The following is a 13,885-nucleotide window of genomic DNA, read 5'->3' on the forward strand; positions in this document are numbered from 1 at the left end:
TTGAATCCACGTTTGCCTTTTTGTAATAATAACTTTCATTTAATAAGGTTTCACAGAAATTGTCAAAAATGGAATGCCAAAGTCACTAGTACATAGTTTGAAGTAAGAAAAGGAATGCAATAAACATTTAAGTCCCTACCATATATCAGGTATTGTGCTAAGGCCTTTCAACAACTCTAAAAGATAACTTCTATTATTTCCATTTCACACTAGAGACAGGCAGACAAAGGTTAAGTAATTTAGAGGAGGATCTCATAGTTTAGTGAATGTCCAAGGCTGGATAACCTTTCTCACAATTTTCAGTTAACTTCCTAACTGTTTTTTCCCCTTGATTTCAATTCCATGAACATCATGCCTCCCCCTGGATAAACTCATTATCTGAAACTTCATTTTCCTAAAAACTAATCCAACTTTGATACTCAAATTATCTTCTCAGCACCTTCTGCCCAAGGCTCACTTCACAGAACTTTCCGGTTCTCTGTTTACTTCCCTTAAGCTACTTTGCTTGCTTGAGGACTCTAGGATCATGATGTCCTTAGTTGGACCCTGTCTTCTTGCTCCCTTTTCAGATTATGTGTGTGCATGCATACTGTCTTTCACCATCTTAACTCTCTTAACCTGAATATCAGGTGCTGATACTTCTGTTGCTGCTTTTGCACAGGATAAACAGTTTAAGTAGCCCTACCTACTAATGAGAGTTTGGATAAAGGCCATAGCTATACAACTATGGCTTGTCCCTTTTCCCATTACTATTTATTAATTCTTTCAATATTTATTGAAGGGTCACTTTTCATTTGGAAAAGTCATTTCAAGTTTATGCATTTTAGGTCATATTCTGTATCAGAGGATGTGTAACTGGAAATATTAAATAAAAATCAATGGTGTTACCACAAAGTCTTTAAAATTTTAATACTTTTATTAATATTACCATTACTGTGAATAAATGAAATTTCAACTTAACTTGAAATTCGACAACTTCTTCAACTGGGCATAGCTATTTTCCCAGCAGTTCTCCCCTTAATGGTCCTTAGACTAGTCAAATTAGACTTCTAACTATGCACCTGGCATACTACTCTGTGTGCCCTCTTCTAGGACTTTTCTTCCAGATGGAACATTTCTCCCTCTTCTGGGGTGTGTTCAAATGTCTCTTCTTCAGTATACTTAAATGATCCTAGATGGACTTAATGATACCTTATGTAAAATCTTCTGGAGAGCATTATTTTATATTGATATGTGTACCTTCTTTCCCCACCCTCTCTTTCTAACACTATTTACACATCCATCTATATGTTTTTTCCTTGATAATACATGCTTAAGGGCTCGAATATGGATAGAACATATATATTTATAAATGAAATGAAGGGAAACAGGAGCAATTTTAACAGTGCAAACACCAATGACATTTTATTGCTGCCAACCCTAAGGAACACCGGAACTTTCCTTCTAACCTTTTATATGCATTGCTTCTTCATTAGAAATGTTAAAAGAGAAAGGATGGCTTACTTATCTAAGTTGTATTCCCACTGCTTAGCAAATTGTAAACAACTGATACTTTTTCCATTCATTTATAATACACTGGACATCTGACTCAAGAAACAAAAAGTCCTTTAAAAAGCTTCTACCAGCATGCTATAATAACAGTCTAGATGTAAAGTAACAAGAACCTGTATTAGAGTGGTGGCAGTGTCAGAAGGGGACACACATGAGAGATATTGTAAAAGTACAATCAACAAGAGATTGGATGTGAAGGAATTGGAGATGTGAGGGAATTCAAAATGACTCCTAATATAAGCCTGACAGCCTGGTGTCATACTGAATAGTAAAAAGGAAGGTGGCGATGGTTTAGGGGAAAAGATAATGAATTCTTTTCCTAACATACTGATTTTAAGTTGTCCGCTCTGACATCCAGTTTGAGAACTCTGAAAAATATTTGGAGATATAATATTGGAGGGTCAGCAAAGAGTTTAAGACAGTAAAGTTAGAGATGGGAATCAGCATAGAGATGGGAAATAATACGATCACCAAGTAAAAAATTTTTAAAAAGTAAAAAATAATAAAAAGAAAAGAAGGCCCAAGATAAAAAAAAATCTCTGAGGAACACCTATGATAGAATGTGATTTGGTGGAGGAACCAGTAAAGAAGAAAGAGAAACAGTCAGATAGGAGAACCACAAGAGAGTGGCTAAAGAACATCAAAGTAGAGTGATCAATAGGATCAAAGCCTGCAGAAAGGTTAAAAAAAAATGAAGACCTGAGAAAAAAGCCACTGGATTTGGCAACTAAATGATCATTAAGAGTAGTTTCAGTGGAACAATAAGTTTAGAAGCCAGACTGCTATAAAAAGTTAAAGAGGATGAAAAAGAGAAAATGAAGTCTGAGTCTGAGACACAGAATGAGGGGAGGATAGAAGTTTTTTTTTGTTTGTTTTTTTGGGGGGAGAAGAGTTGGCAGAAGAAAATCAGTCATAACAGAGAGAATTAAAATAAATTTAAGAGTGGGGATGAGAAATTCTGGGAGATGAATGACTATAAACCACTACAGAGAATTCCCAATCCCTCTATTTTTGTCTGCCTGCATTTTTGATTTCCTTCACAGGCTAATTGTACACTATTTCAAAGTCCGACTCTTTTTATACAGCAAAATAACTGTTGGGACATGTATACATATATTGTATTTAATTACCCTACACTTTAACATATTTAACATGTATTGGTCAATGTGCCATATGGGGGAAGGGGAGGGGGAAGGAGAGGAAAAAGTTGGAACAAAAGGATTTGCAACTGTCAATGCTGAAAAATTACCTTGCATATCTTGTAAATAAAAACAATTTTTATTTTTAATACAATATTTTAAAACAATTTATAATAATTAATAATAATTTTTTTTAAAAGAGTGGGGATGAGAGAGAAAATATTGGAAGAGATTGGATGAAATGAACTGATTTCATCATGTAAAGCTGGATAAGAGGAGAGAGTAGCAGGAAGGTGATGGACAAAAGATGAGGAAGAGGGAGTTCAAAATAAATGAGACAAAGTTCTTAGGTGAGTGGGTTGAGGGGCAGTCATGGAAAGTATGAGGGATATATTACTCAAAGACTCAGGTAGCAAATAAATGCTACTTGTTGAGCAGTAAATTGTAGGACTTAACACTCTCAGGTTTTGGTCTTATGTACCCTCTTATGTGCCTTATGTGCTTCTGTTAAAAGGCAGCTATAAAAAACTTAAAGGCTAATGCTCAGTATTCTAAATCTCTCCTATAAAGTTTGAATCTTACATGAATGAAAACCTATACTATTTGGATAGAGGAAAGAAGGCAGTGACAGTGAGGAGTAAGAAAGGAGATTCTAATAATCTCCTTTCTCTCCTTAAAATTGTCTCACACTACTAGTCAATTACTCTTACTTCTTATTAAAAAAAGAAAAGCTTTTAGTAACAGCTGCTTCTGGTTCAAAGTAAATATATAGGGTGCAGTAACAGAATATTATGTAAGGCAAACAGTTTTCATATCTCAAAATATATTTAAGTATAAGATAGTATTCAACTACAAATTTGATTCCAAAATTAAATGATCAAGGACCATTTGCAATAAAGTATTCGTTCTAGAAATGATTAGGAAATTCTAGAAATAATTAGGAGACTAAGATATTGTTTCTTATTAAAGCTTTTATTACAGTCTTTAAGCTGAATCTAACTGAGGAGAAATAAAAACACACATCTATCTCCTCCTCTCCCATACCCACCAATCAAGCAACAGGGAATTTATAATTGGTATATCTTTAAACATAAGATGTACATAAAACTGAAAAACAAGGGAAAATAAAGTATTTAGACACCAACCACAATACAGACATTCCTATTTAAGAGCTAACACCAAAATTACTATTTTATATGCAAAACTTGTTGAAATGGAATTATGTTGCTATAGTAAATAATAATAAAAAGTTAACTCTTAAAAAGCCGAGTCAAGAAAACTTTTTTTTTTTTGCTAAGGCTCATTAAAGTAATGTTAATTATTTTGGTCTTTTTTAATTAAAAAGAAATATAAAATGTTTAATTTAGAAAGGAGTGGGCAACATAAAATGTTATTCAATAAATACCCAAATTTACATTATCAGATAAATTAGAATTATGAAGATGAAAAGCAGATTCTGAAGCCCTAATATAAATCAAGCATTGGACATGAAGCAATAATTAATAGGAAATTAGAGAGAATGCTGTAGAAAGAGTTTGCTCTTCAACGCAAAAGTTACTGAGATAATAAATATTTTGCCTGTGTGCTCTAAGGGTATGTAAACACAAGAAGGGGTTTAATAACATATTCCCAATCTGGCTGTAGTAACCATAAAATAATAAATTTGTTAAGTTTGCTCAAAGTAGAAAGAAAATCTGGTTTTCAATGTATAAATCAATATCTTCTAAATTACCATGTGTAAACTAGTTAAACTTGAGATGAACGTGCTTTGTTAATTTTCTAGGAAGAAAATCTTGAGAAAATTCTCAAAGTATTTAATTTACTCTGTCTCCACCCAAGAATAAAAGACTTCCATCATTTTACCAGTTGTTTGGTAGTATACAAGAAACATTTTCCATAAAATAATCATCAACTTTAGCAAAATACCAATCCACAAAATCATAAACTATCACCACATTTTGGAGAAACAAATTTTATTGGTATTCAATTTAACAGCTATTCAAAGACAAATGCTGAAATACCTCATCAAAAGAACTAGCCTCGTTAAGGCGACAAATGCAGCATAGGACTTCAAATTTTAAAAAATTAGGTTATACACCTTCATTTATTCAGTCTCCGAGCAATAAAATGTTTCACAAATTAATTTTCTAGATAATTAAAGCTCATTATGTAAAGTATCAATTTAAAGAATTTAATCATTAAGATACAGTTTTAGACTTGTATCTTGTATTTCCCTAACTCTTAAATAGAGTATACCTAATCTTTTTTTTTTTGACCTAGGATAATAATGATGGACACCTATTATTATTATACTGTATTGGGACTTGAGGAAGAATATAGACACAAAAATAAGGTCTGCAGGATAATTTATCTTTAAATTAAAAAGTAAATTTTTTCCTTTCTGTTCTTTTGCCTGCTTTTTATATTGTTGTTACCTCTTGCTGTTAGCAATGTTCCTACCAAAAGGAGCTGATTTATAAGCAGGGTGATTAAAACTGTGTCCCAATTGAGCAAATAGGTTTTGAGTAAGAATATGAGGAATTTTCCAATAAATAAAAGGCATGAGCCTTACAACACCTATTTTGGCTGCTCAAAGGCCTCTTTTCTTTTCTTTTCTTTTCTTTTCTTTTCTTTTTTTTTTTTTTTTTTTTTGCTTACTGCCAGGTTCTTGGTGGTGTTCCGGATAGCTGAGGTTGCCGCATAGGCGGCCTCCGAATAAGTGAGTTATTACTGTATCCACATCAGCAAAGCAATGTTAGTATGAACTGTTGGCCAGGATGTGGAAATATCCTCATTACATAGAAGTGGACATCATAATGGTATTCATTAAACTGAGATTCTGTGTGCCCATAAAGTCTGAAAGATAGCAAAGACAAATAAATAAATAAATAAAGACCATTCAGAGAAAACAGAAGAAGTGACCTATAATGAAAGCTCCCCCAAATGAAAATAATTCTATTACAATGGAAGATGCCAATTCTGAAAACATTTTAAAAGCATCTATATCTTAAATAAAAAAGGAAAATCAAAGAATAAGCTAAAGTTAGAAATGTGAGACATATTCCAGTATTGCCGAACAGGAAATGCAACCATTTCAAAATAGAAAGGTAGTAAGCAAAATAAATAAATAAATAAATGAGTACGCAGGCAAATAAATAAATAAATAAAATGTTGTCATGGAAAAAGTGATTCATTTAATTAGGTTTAATTTAACTGAACAAATATTCATAGCATTGTTAAGAAACAAAGATAGATTGGATAAGATAGGGTCCCTGCCCCACTGAAATTCATTATTTCAGTAAGGGAATAGTACCTAAACAAAAGTAACTATGATATAAAATAACAAGATTAAAGGTATAAAATAAAGTGTTTATCCAATACAAGTCAATTGAACTTGGAAATATCATTAATCAGTGATGGGGTGGGAGACCAAGGTAGGGATATTATTTAAAGTGGACTTTAAAATAGAGAATCAAAAGACTGAGGGAGGAGACCAGAAAGGTAAACTAAAGAATGTGAATGAAAGCAGGAAAATTATGAGTACAAAGAGAAGATTATAATATTAAATAGTTTTGCTATAGTACACTATATATGGTGGGAAGCAAGATGAGTTAAGTCTGGAAAGGAATATCACCAGATTGAGGGATGGAGTAAGAGAATAAGCATTTATATAGTGTTGATTTGAATCAGTACTGTGCTACTAATACAAATACATTTGATTTCCCAACAACCCAGATTATGTGCTTAAATTGTCAAGAACCATCAATGTTAAGCTAAAGAAACAGAACTTTAAAAAGTCATGGATAGATTTTAACATAAGTAAATGACCTAAGGAAGAATTGTCTCACAATGTTAAAGAATGGATTGGAGTATTTGTAGAAGCAGAAAAACTTTTATGAAGTTAATAGAATATTCCAGTTAGATAATAATTAAGGCCTGAACTAGGGTGGTTAAAGTGGAAATGAAAGAAATATGTGAGAGAGTGTGTGGAAACTGAATAGACTGACCTTTGGAAATAGTGACTATGTGAGCTGTGGGAAAAAGTCAACTAACAAAAGTTTCTAATGTGGGAGAAACAGGTGAAGACTAGTATCATAGACAAATTATGGGAGTCAGGAAGGAAGGAAAAAACAAAACAAAACAAAACAGAAAATGATGTGGGGGGAAAAATGAAGTAACAAGAGGTAAAGGAAAAGATGGTGACTATTCAAATCAAGGAACCTGTGACTATTTTCAACTAGGGTGAATGGAGAATTCATGAACTTCCCTGCGCCTCAGTTTCAGCTTTAAAATGAGAGTTGGTGTAGATAATCTTTGAGGCCCTTTCTAATTCAAATGACCTCATAGTATAATCAGTTTTAGATATGCAGAACTTGAGATGATTGTACATTTTATATATATAGAGAGAGAGAGAGGGCGCGAGTGTGCGCTCTATAAGCAGTTGACTGGTTCTGGAGCAAAGAAGAAAGATTAAGGCAGGAAATATAATAGATTTGGGAATAATATAAACAGAAATCATAACTGAAACTGATAATTTGTACATGCACTCAAGAAAAGGATAATTTGTTGATGATGTTTTAAGTTTTGGTCTTTCCAAAAGACAGAAACTTGGTTCTCATAAAGATGACAACCACTGATCTTTTTAAATACATTGCTAAATATATTATGATTATACTTTACTAAAGTTGGGAACCTCTAATATTATAATTTAATGTGTTTTTCCCCCTATATGACTGCCTTCTGTAAATCATATACAGAACAAATATCCTTATCCAGGTAGGGAGCAGGGGAGAAAATACTTCAAAGTAAGGAAAAATCTTTGGACTGTGGATTCAAATATTAAATAGCCCTATCATTTATTATATAAGTATGGCTACAAAATAGCCATACTTATATAAATCTGGTATAGCTATGAACTGACCCACACCTAGTTTTAAAAATTTGAAAATATATGAAAAAAGTTATACAACTGTTTTCATCCTCTGACCTAGCAAACTACTATGTATAATCCCCACAAGTAAATAAAAAATTGGAAAGTCTTGTACATACCAAAATAGATGAAACAGTATTTTCTGTAGTAGCAAAAAAAAAAAAAAAAAAAAAAAAAAAGTGGGCCCACAAAAGTTAGTAAATGGATTAAAGAAAAATTGTGGTCTATGAACTATAGATTATTAGGGTAAACTAAGAGATGGCAAATGAGAAATTCAAAGAAAACCGATGCAAGAATGAAAAATTAAGCAAAACCAGAAAAAAAAAAAAATATATATATATATATATATATGTACACTACAACTTTGTAAATGAAAATGTCACTAAAATAGTTGAACTTGAGTTCCTAGAGAAGTATATAAGAATACAGAACTTTGAAGCTCTCTTTTGGTTAGGTGTTTTTCTCTGTCACAAAGGAAGGTGGGGGACACATAAGGAAATGAGTATTATGTGAAATAAAAGATGTGATTTTGTGGCTGTTAAACAGGAAAAATAGTATAGATGTCCCTTCCTTGAGCTTAAAACTCCACTGTAAAACTTCAATGAAGGGATGAAACATCATAGGTTTAGAGCTGGGAAAGAGTTTAGAGACCATTTAATCTACCTCCCTCATTTTACAGTTAAGGTAATCTGAGCTAGAAAGAGAGATGAAGTGATTTGCTCAATGTAACACATACATACAGTAAGCAACAGAGGTAAGATCTGATTCCAAGTTCTAACCCAGAACCAATACTCTTTTCCAGGATACAATGCTATTAGAAGCATACAGTGTGGCAATAGCATAGCAAAACATAGAAAACCCAAATGCTAAAATTTGATAAAACTTACTCTCCTTACAACCACTAATTCTCTTCTTATCATGTTAATTAACCTTCAGGTTCAAGAACACAGACCCTATATTTAACTGATGTGAAAGTTCGGCAAGTAAAAACAACTTAAAACATATTAATATAAAAACATAACAATACAAAAAGCTCTTGAAACATATGATCTGGATACATGGTGATGATCACAAAAATACACAAGAAATTTAAGTCAGTACAACATAAGCCAAACTCTTAGTCTACTACATATTAGAAAAATAATTAACATTTAGAACTGTAACTATAAAAAAACCTAAATTAGGACAATTTCAAAACCAAACATTATCTTAAAAAACTATATATATATATATATATATATATATATATATATATATATATATTCTAATTCAACCCACACATGAAAAAAATTGCAACTATAAGAAACCCAACAAATGATACTCTAAAACGAAGTTACATTAGCACTGTGGAACCTTATTTTTATGAAGTTCATGAAATGTGAAATCTTAGCTACATTTAAAACAAAACAGAACATTAAATACAACATGTTGTTCTAAGCCTTATTGATTTGATACCCTGTGACATTTACTTCCTTAAATCAAAGCTTTTTATAGAGGAACCCATGAAACAAGTACCGAAAAATCAAATTCTTTATGTTACAACCAAAAAGTGATAGCCTGAGAACTGGAAGTTACTTTACAGGCCATCTAGGACAACCCTACTCCCACACTATCCCTGTCATTACACATATAAGAAAAGTAATGTAAGGAGGTAAAATGACTTCTCTCAGGGCCCATGGATAGTAAAAAATGGAATCCAAAAATGCGAACTCAGTATACTTTTTATTACATCAAGCCTAATCCCATAAGTAAAATAAAAAATAATTAAATTTATTTGTTTGTTGATTTAAATTTTACTAATTACATTTTCCCCCAAGTGGAGCATGTTTTCAAATTGTTTTAAGTGCCATGCTCCTGTTTTGTGGCCCAAATGAATATAATATGGGATAAGAGTAGCTAGTCGACCTCATATCTTGAAGATCTCCAATAAAGAAAAATTCATTCAGTCCACCAATAGAAAATTCTTGCTATTATTAAGAATTTTTCCCTGATGATGTCTAACCTTCTTTGCTTCAAATTCCAACCTTTGTTCTTAGCTCTAATTCCTCTTCAAATATTATCTTTTCTGGCTACTTAAATGAATCTACATGCAGACCAGCTTTTAAGTCTTCAAATAACATATTTTCTAGTCTCCACATCATCCCAGGTGCTCTTACAGATAGGCTCCTATTTATCTATGAATATACTACATCCACTACTAAACACCACAATCTAGATGGAACCTGAACATAGATGAAATTCTCTTTCCATTTGGACACAACTTTCTTAATGCATTCCAATATTCTTTTCTGCTATCACACTGCTTATTCTTATTTAGTTTGAACTTTTTTTTTTTGTATAACTGCTGTCTAGCCATGGCTTTTCCATTCTTCATTGGTTGATTTGAGAAATCAGCATATGTATGTTTTTCCTAATTAAATCTCACTTATTTATAATTCAGTCTACTGTTGTAGATTGCTGAAATGTTTCTTTGTCATTTGAAGATTCAACAACTTGCCATCTAACTCATTCAAGTCACTGATTAAAAATGTTTACGCATAAAGTCAAAGAAATTTCTAGAATTCTCAGGCCTTCTAGTAGAAATCTGGCCGTTAACAACCGAGTCCAGTCATTCACTCTGTACTTCCTACAACTTATTCATAAACATAGCATGAAAAGACATTATAAAATTTCAAAGTTAGACATTTGTATATGTTGTCAGATACAGTAATATGATGCTAACACATTACCATTAAGAAATAAACTGTTAATTTTTACTGCTACAAGTGTGATGAATTTACATGAAGGTTCTTGCTTGGTGACCCTTGTGATTAATAGCATTCACTTTTAATATAGGCTGGAATGAAAAGAACAATTTGTGGTCATGGAAAATAATTTTCTGCACATAAAAACTTTTTTAAAAATGAAATCATTTCCATGCCCACCTTTGCATTTCAACTTAATAATCCATTTGTTACTGCATCTCTTTTTTTCCTCAAGTAGTCATGATCTAGCTATCTATGACACCGTAGGTTCACTGCTGTGGAAATAAGTGGAAAAACAGAGGATCATGAGAATTTTGTGGTGCAAACAACAGGTACTAATGGACTTGAACCTTAATTCTACTATCACTGCTAATAAAGAACAAAAGAATAGAATAGGTTAAAAAAAAGTAATCAACTGGGCTGTTTTAAAATTCCTTTTTGGATTTCAGTTAAATCCCTAAATTATTCAATTTGGAACCATATAAAACTTGTTCAAGAGTACAAATAACAAAGTTTTGATAATAAGAAAGAGAATATGATTTTTTTACTGTACTGCCACACCCTTCAATCAGTTATAGCCACCAGGAAATAAAGTGAGAACCACAGGAACCCAGTCAGAGAGATTTGATTGCAGGTGGGTATATTCAATGAAAATCCAATCTTGGGTTTCAACACTTAAGGCCATCATTACAATGATTAAATTGTTTCATTAATTTGTCAAGAGTCATTTATTTATTTTTCCATTCAACAAATCAATAAGAAATTTCCTAGAATACCATATTAAATAATGAAATTGGGGGGGCAGGGAACGACACCAAAATTTTCTGAAGATATTTAAAATCTTGGCCTAAGAAATGTATATATTTTTAATAGTAGTCTCACTTTCCACCTAAATAATTTTCTTTCTGCTACATTCACATTTCAACTTTCCTTTCTTATTTCCTGGCTTCTTATGCTTGAAATCAAAACCATCCAACATTTTTCTGTACCAAAAACAAATTTAAAGTTAAAGAGGTTGCTGATCATTATCTTTACATTAACTTGTCTCCATTCTCTAAAATGGTAATTTTCTCCCTCCAATATTCCCAATATTCACAAAGACAATTAACTAACTTGCCCTGTTTTTGTGATTCCTTTCTGAAAACAGCTCTCATAAACATTTACAAGTATCTCATGGACACTTCAAGAATCTTAATTTTGCTAAGGGGACTACAAAATATGAAGAGATCAGTAAAACACAGAATAGTCCGTGATGATGAGCAAAGGAGAAAAAATAGAAAAACCTGAGAAAATAATATAAGTCATAGATGAGCACCTGAGCTGTACTTTAAGGGAAGATAATTAACTCTAATACAAAGGAGAACAGATTTCAGGAATGAGGATGGGTGGGGAGAGGGGAAGGAGAATCATCTATGCAAACACATGGAAGTGAAGTAAAATCTAAGAATAATGCTTTAAGTTCAGTTTGATGGGAAAAATCTAGGGAAAATAATGTCTTAAGAGGTAGATGTGGGAACCAAAAAGAGAGAAAGCAAAGGAGCTAGTATTTTATCCTAGAAGCAATTAAGTGTTACTGAAGTTAATTATTTTTGAGTGGCTCTCTACAGTTTCAAGGATAAAATTCTTAGTTTAACATTTACTGTTTTCTAAAATCATGTTTTACTCATATAAACTTTACATAAGCATGAAAAGTTGGACAATCTATGGACAATTCATACACCTAATATAGGTCTTTAAGTACTGTATTTTCTATGTTCTTTCCTTGCCACTTAAAGAACTTTAAAAAAATGAAATTTTATTGGTGTGCATCATAAGCTCCTATCCATCATGACTATGAAATCACGCTCTTTGAGTTACCATGACTGAGGATTTCATCACAAGATAATCAATATTCCACATAGCCTTAGAGAACTCATGACCTCCTAAATGAATTAATATTAATAAAGTGAAAATTCAAAAGTGCAACTTTAGTGGAGAATAACTATAATAAAATAATGTGAAATTTGTATTCTACAATTTTTCTTAAAAAAGACTATTGGTGAGTGGGTAAAGATTTATGTTGTTCTTCCCCTTCTCCACTTAACCCAAGCCTCCAAAACATTTGTAGGCTTAACGAATTCAGTACTCTGAATTTTCTCTGTCTACTGCTTGGTTCCATTGAAAGTATGAAATATTTCATATTTAAAACTCCATATTGAACATCTCTTCCTAAATAGTATTACTCAAATTAATTAGATCTCAGTTAAAAATCCTTAAATCAGTCTCTCAGACCTTATATAATCCTTATTTCAATTCATTCTTTATACTGTTGCCAAATTAAAACTAAACTTTAAAACTTTTTATTTCACTCCTCAGTTCAAAAAGGTCCTGTTGGTCTATTATGTAACATCCCAAGTCCAAATTCTAAGTTCCTCTATCTCTAGTCAAACCAACTCAATCTTCTAAGAGTTTTATAATGTCAAATGAAACATTCTAGCCTTAAGTTTTCTCATGAAGAATGAAAATAACACTTCAAATCACATTTATTAAAAAAAAAAAAAAAAGAAAAGAAATGTGGAACTCACAGTGCTACACACTACAAAGTGATACTAATGATCAAAGGAGGCAATGCATATCAAAATGTATTTAAATAAGTAAAGTTTCTACATAAAACAGAAGCCATTAATATTTCATTACAGCATGTCAAAGTTTTATAAATTTCAAATTTGCCACATCTTTTGAAATCTTAATCAAAAAACAATGACACTAATATCTCATAAATTTCTATTTTTAAATCCTATGTAAATGAAGTTAGCAATGACATGAAATGAATAGCAAACAAAAGACTTAATTGTCCTTCATTTAATATTCTCTATTTTAAAGTGGAAATACATCAAATAACAGATTTTATGTAAACCATTGGGTAAAACAAATGTATGATCAAAGGGTACTAATACTACTTGATTCAGATGCAATGGTAACTATAGATCATTTTAAATGTAATGTCCCCATAATATTATTTTTAGAAATCATTTTAGGGGAGTGAAGAACCAACTACCTATATATGAACTTTACCACAAGTTTTGATTAGTTATACAAAAAACAAAATAAACTCAATATTCCTCCATCTTCTGGTGGTGGTAAGAGGGATTTGAACACAAAAATTTGTTCTGAAAATGTCCTCAACATTTTTACAAGTCTTCACATCCTTCCACCTTGCAGAATGCCAAACCCAATAGTTAACTGTATGAGCATAAATTCACAGAAACCTGTTAGTTTTCAATTATAATGATTCATAAAAAAGGAATATACAAAATCAAATTTAAAAGGGACAGACCAGGCCAAAGGATGAATGGTTCTAATTTTTTATTCTTTGCAGTTTACAAAATTCTTTAACTCATACATTATCTTGTTTGATCTGTGATAGGCTGTATCAATTATGAGAAATTTAGAATATATCTATGACTTATTAGATCAATTTAAAGGCACTTCTCACAAGAGTTTTCTCACATACTTTTTGAGGTTAAATGACTTATGCAGAA

At 31.7% G+C, this 13,885-nt stretch overlaps 1 protein-coding gene across 2 annotated transcripts in view; it reads right to left on the minus strand.

The window, feature by feature from the left end:
* RAD23B (RAD23 homolog B, nucleotide excision repair protein) overlaps positions 1-13,885 on the minus strand; it is an 87,918-nt gene that overhangs the window by 20,358 nt on the left and 53,675 nt on the right. The gene's annotated exons all lie outside the window — the stretch shown is intronic.

The sequence above is a fragment of the Antechinus flavipes genome, chromosome 1, assembly GCF_016432865.1.
Source record: "Antechinus flavipes isolate AdamAnt ecotype Samford, QLD, Australia chromosome 1, AdamAnt_v2, whole genome shotgun sequence".
Classification (NCBI taxonomy): Eukaryota; Metazoa; Chordata; class Mammalia; order Dasyuromorphia; family Dasyuridae; genus Antechinus; species Antechinus flavipes.